This window comes from Arachis stenosperma, chromosome 6, assembly GCF_014773155.1.
Source record: "Arachis stenosperma cultivar V10309 chromosome 6, arast.V10309.gnm1.PFL2, whole genome shotgun sequence".
NCBI lineage: Eukaryota > Viridiplantae > Streptophyta > Magnoliopsida > Fabales > Fabaceae > Arachis > Arachis stenosperma.
In genome coordinates, this window is record NC_080382.1 from 103,437,685 (window position 1) to 103,443,587 (window position 5,903).

Consider the following 5,903-nt stretch of genomic DNA (forward strand, 5'->3'; position numbering starts at 1 on the left):
TTATTTGATTTTAGTTGCATTTGATTATTCCTTATCATTAAAATCCAAAAATATTTTTAATTTGTGTCTTTTCAAGTCAATAATACAGAGAATTGAAGATTCAGAACATACTGCAGAGGAATCACACAGAAAAAAGCTGGGCATTCAAAAATGCCCAGTGAAGAAGACAGACTGGCGTTTAAACGCCAGCCAGGGTGCCTGGTTGGGCGTTTAACGCCCAAAAGGGTATAGTTTTGGGCGTTAAACGCCAGAATGTGCACCATTCTGGGCGTTTAACGCCAGGATGGCACAAGGGGGATTTTGTTTTCAAAATCAATTTTTTTTCAAGTTTTCAAAGTTTTTCAAAATCAAATCTTTTTCAAATCATATCTTTCAATCAAATGTTTTCAAAATCAATTTCTTTCCTTTTTCAAAGATACTTACTAACAATTAATGATTTGATTGAACATTTTTTGCCTTTTCTGTTGAGGAAGGTTTTATGTTTGAATCATATCTTATCTTGTTAGGCAAGTCATTAATTTTTAAATCATATCTTTTCAAATTGTTTTCAAATCAATCTTTTTAAAAATGTTTTTCAAATCATATCTTCTCAATTACATCTTTTAAAACCAATCATATCTTCTTAACCACATCTTTTTCAAAATAGTTTTCAATCAAATCTTTTTGATTTCTAATTTCAAAATTTTTTTCAAAAAATCACTTAATTTCTTTCCCACTTTTATTTTCGAAAATCAATTAGTGTTTTTCAAAAATTTTTTCAAAATCTTTTACTTAATTTTCGAAAATTACTTCCCTTCTTCTCACATCCTTCTGTTTATGGACTAACACTATCCCTTAATGCAAAATTCGAACTCCATCTTCTTTGATAAGTTCGAATTTTCTACTTCTGTCTTCTATTTCTCTTCTTCCTCTGACACCTCAAGGAATCTCTATACTGTGACATAGAGGATTCCATATTTTCTTGTTCTCTTCTCTTTCATATGAGCAGGAACAAAGATAAAGGCATTCTTGTTGAAGCTGACCCTGAACCTGAAAGGACCCTGAAGCGAAAGCTAAGAGAAGCTAAGGCACAACTCTTTATTGAGGACCTAACCGAATTCTTTAAAGAAGAAGAAGACATGGCAACCGAAAACAACAACAATGCCAACAATGCAAGGAAGATGCTGGGTGACTTTACTGCACCTACTCCCGACTTCTATGGGAGAAGCATCTCTATCCCTACCATTGGAGCAAACAACTTTGAGCTTAAACCTCAATTAGTTTCTCTAATGCAACAGAACTGCAAGTTCCATGGACTTCCAATGGAAGATCCTCATCAGTTCTTAGCTGAATTCTTGCAAATCTGTGACACAGTCAAGACTAATGGGGTAGACCCTGAGGTCTATAGACTGATGCTATTCCCTTTTGCTGTAAGAGACAGAGCTAGAATATGGTTGGACTCTCAACCTAAAGAAAGCCTGGACTCTTGGGAAAAGCTAGTCAATGCCTTCTTGGCAAAGTTCTTTCCACCACAAAGATGGAGTAAGCTTAGAGTGGAAGTCCAAACCTTCAGACAGAAGGATGGAGAATCCCTCTATGAAGCTTGGGAAAGATACAAACAATTGATCAGAAAATGTCCCTCAGACATGCTTTCTGAATGGAGCATCATAGGTATTTTCTATGATGGTCTCTCTGAATTATCCAAGATGTCCTTGGATAGCTCAGCTGGAGGATCTCTTCATCTGAAGAAGACGCCTACAGAAGCTCAAGAGCTCATTGAAATGGTTGCAAATAACCAATTCATGTACACTTCTGAGAGAAATCCTGTGAACAATGGGACAAGTCAGAAGAAAGGAGTTCTTGAGATTGATACTCTGAACGCCATTTTGGCTCAGAACAAGATATTGACTCAACAAGTCAATTTGATTTCTCAAAGTCTGTCTGGAATGCAAAATGCACCAAGCAGTACTAAGGATGCTTCATCTGAGGAAGAAGCTTATGATCCTGAGAACCCTTCAATGGAAGAGGTGAATTACCTAGGAGAACCCTATGGAAACACCTATAATTCTTCATGGAGAAATCACCCAAATCTCTCATGGAAGAATCAAGAGAGACCTCAACAGGTTTTAGCAATAGCAAACCTTTTCCATCATCTTCTCAGCAACAGACAGAGAATTCTAAGCAGAACCCCTCTGACTTAGCAACCATGGTCTCTGATCTAATCAAAACCACTCAAAGTTTCATGACTGAAACAGATCCTCCATTAGGAATTTGGAGGCACAAGTGGGACAGCTGAGCAAGAAAGTTACTGAACTCCCTCCAAGTACTCTTCCAAGCAACACAGAAGAAAATCCAAAAGGAGAGTGCAAAGCCATCAATATGGCCGAATTTGGAGAGGAAGGGGAGGAAGTGAACGCCACTGAGGAAGACCTCAATGGGCGTGCACTAGCCTCCAATGAGTTTCCCAATGAGGAACCATGGGAATCTGGGGCTCAAAATGAGACCATAGAGATTCCATTGGACTTACTTCTGCCTTTCATGAGCTCTGATGAGTATTCTTCCTCTGAAGAGGAGTATGTCACTGAAGAGCAAGTTGCTAAATACCTTGGAGCAATCATGAAGCTAAATGACAAGTTATTTGGAAATGAGACTTGGGAGGATGAACCTCCTTTGCTCACCAAAGAACTGGATGACTTGTCTAGGCAGAAATTACCTCAAAAGAGACAAGACCCTGGGAAGTTTCCATACCTTGTACCATAGGCACCATGACCTTCAAGAAGGCTCTGTGTGACTTAGGGTCAAGTGTAAACCTCATGCCTCTCTCAGTAATGGAGAGCTAAGGATCTTTGAGGTACAAGCTGCAAGAATCTCATTAGAGATGGCAGACAATTCAAGAAAACAAGCTCATGGACTTGTAGAGGATGTTTTGGTGAAGATTGAAGACCATTACATCCCTACTGATTTCATAGTCCTAGAGACTGGAAAGTGCATGGATGAATCCATCATCCTTGGCAGACCCTTCCTGGCCACAGCAAAGGCTGTGATTGATGTTGATGGAGGTGAACTGATCATTCAAGTGAATGAAGAATCCTATGTGTTTAAGGCTCAAGGATATCCCTCTGTCACCATGGAGAAGAAGCATGAAGAGCTTCTCTCAAATCAGAGACAAACAGAGCCCCCACAGTCAAACTCTAAGTTTGGTGTTGGGAGGCCACAACCAAACTCTAAGTTTAATGTTGAACCCCCACATTCAAACTCTAAGTTTGGTGTTGGGAGGTTCCAACATTGCTCTGAGTATCTGTGAGGCTCCATGAGAGCCCTCTGTCAAGCTACTGACATTAAAGAAGCGCTTGTTGGGAGGCAACCCAATGATTATGTTTTATATATTTTCTTTTGTTATTTTATGTTTTTTGTAGGTTGATGATCATAAGAAGTCACAAAATCCATTGAAAAAGCAAAGACAGAATGAAAAACAGGAAGAAAAACAGCACACCCTGGAGGAAGAACTCACTGGCGTTTAAACGCCAGTGAAGCTAGCAGTTGGGCGTTTAACGCCCAGTCTGGCACCATTCTGGGCGTTTAACGCCAGAAAGGGGCACCAGACTGGCGTTAAATGCCAGGAAAGGGCAAGAACCTGGCGTTAAACGCCAGAAAGGGGCACCAGCCCGGCGTTTAACGCCAAAAATGGCTCAAAACGTGATTTTGAGCAACATTTGGTGCAGGGATGACTTTTCCTTGACACCTAAGGATCTGTGGACCCCGCAGGATCCCCACCTACCCCACCACCTCCTCTCTTCTTCTTCACCCATTAACCAATCACCTCTACCACTCTCCTTCTCCTCCATTTCTTCTTCTTCTTCTTTCTTCTTTTGCTCGAGGACGAGCAAACCTTTTAAGTTTGGTGTGGTAAAAGCATTGCTTTTTGTTTTTCCATAACCATTTATGGCATCCAAAGCCGGTTCAACTGAGAAGGCATGACCTCAAGCCCATCACTAAGAAGAAGATGGAGCAAACAAGAGACCCCTCTCATCATAAGATCCCTGAGATACCTCAAGGGATGCACTTTCCTCCACAAGACTATGGGAGCAACTGAACACCCCCTAGGAGAATTAAGTTCCAACATGGGACAACTAAGGGTGGAGCACCAAGAACATGCCATCCTCCTTCATGAAATTAGAGAAGATCAAAGAATCATGAGAGAGGAGCAACAAAGACAAGGAAGAGACATTGAGGAGCTCAAGCACTCCAGAGGACCTTCAGAGAAGAACAAGCCGCCATCACTAAGGTGGACCCGTTCTTTAATCTCCTTGTTCTTTATTTTCTTGTTTTCGAATTTTCATGCTTATGTTTATCCATGTTTGTGTCTTATGATCATTAGTGTCTTAGTGTCTATGCCTTAAAGCTATGAATATGAATCCATCACCTTTCTTAAATGAAAACTGTTTTTATCACAAAAGAACAAGAAGTACAGGATTTCGAATTCATCTTTAAAACTAGCTTAATTAGTTTGATGTGGTGACAATACTTTTTGTTTTCTGAATGTATGCTTGAACAGTGCATATGTCTTTTGAATTTGTGGTTCATGAATGTTAAAATTGTTGGCTCTTGAAAGAATGATGAAAAAGGAGACATGTTACTGAGGATATGAAAAATCATAAAAATGATTCTTGAAGCAAGAAAAAACAGTGAATACAAAAAAAAAAGGGAAAGAGAAAAACGAAAAAAAAAGGGAAAAAGAGCAAAAGAAAGAAAAAAGAAAGAAATAAAGTTGTGATCCAAGGCAAAAAGAGTGTGCTTAAGAACCCTGGACACCTCTAATTGGGGACTCTAGCAAAGCTGAGTCACAATCTGAAAAGGTTCACCCAATTATGTGTCTGTGGCATGTATGTATCCGGTGGTAATACTGGAAGACAGAGTGCTTTGGGCCACGGCCAAGACTCAATAAGTAGCTGTGTTCAAGAATCATCATACTTAACTAGGAGAATCAATAACACTATCTGGATTCTAAGTTCCTAAGAAGCCAATCATTCTGAATTTCAAGGATAAAGTGAGATGCCAAACTGTTCGGAGGCAAAAAGCTACTAGTCCCGCTCATCTAATTTGGAGCTATGTTTCATTGATAATTGGAGTCTATAGTATATTCTCTTCTTTTTATCTTATTTGATTTTCAGTTGCTTGGGGACAAGCAACAATTTAAGTTTGGTGTGTGTGATGAGCGGATAATTTATACGCTTTTTGGCATTGTTTTTAGTATGTTTTAGTAGTTTGAGTTGAGTTTTAGTATATTTTTATTAGTTTTTAGTTAAAATTCACTTTCTGGACTTTACTATGAGTTTGGTGTTTTTCTGTGATTTCAGGTATTTCTGGCTGAAATTGAGGGATCTGAGCAAAAATCTGATTCAGAGACTGAAAAGGACTGCAGATGCTGTTGGATTCTGACCTCCCTGCACTCGAAGTCGATTTTCTGGAGCTACAGAAGCCCATTGGCGCGCTCTCAACGGCGTTGGAAAGTAGACATCCTGAGCTTTCCAGCAATATATGATAGTCCATACTTTGCCCAAGATTTGATGGCCCAAACCGGCGTTCAAAGTCACCTACAGAAATTCCAGCGTTAAACGCCGGAACTGGCACCTAAATGGGAGTTAAACGCCCAAACTGGCATAAAGCTGGCGTTTAACTCCAAGAAGATCTCTACACGAAATGCTTCAATGCTCAGCCCAAGCACACACCAAGTGGGCCCGGAAGTGGATTTTTATATCATTTACTCATCTCTGTACACCCTAGGCTACTAGTTCTCTATATATAGGACCTTTTACCATTGTATTTTTCATCTTTGGACATCCAGTTCTTAGATCATTGGGAGGATGGCCTCACGGCCATGCCTAGACCTTGTTCTTATGTATTTTTGATGAGCGGATAATTTA

The 5,903-nt window shown here is 39.8% G+C and overlaps 1 non-coding gene across 1 annotated transcript; it reads right to left on the reverse strand.

Annotated features, from left to right (window-relative positions):
• Positions 1-1,523: 1,523 nt before the first annotated feature.
• Positions 1,524-1,631, reverse strand: LOC130937898 (small nucleolar RNA R71). Its single transcript, XR_009069090.1, has one exon. It is a non-coding gene; the product is annotated as a small nucleolar RNA R71 (small nucleolar RNA).
• Positions 1,632-5,903: the final 4,272 nt, after the last annotated feature.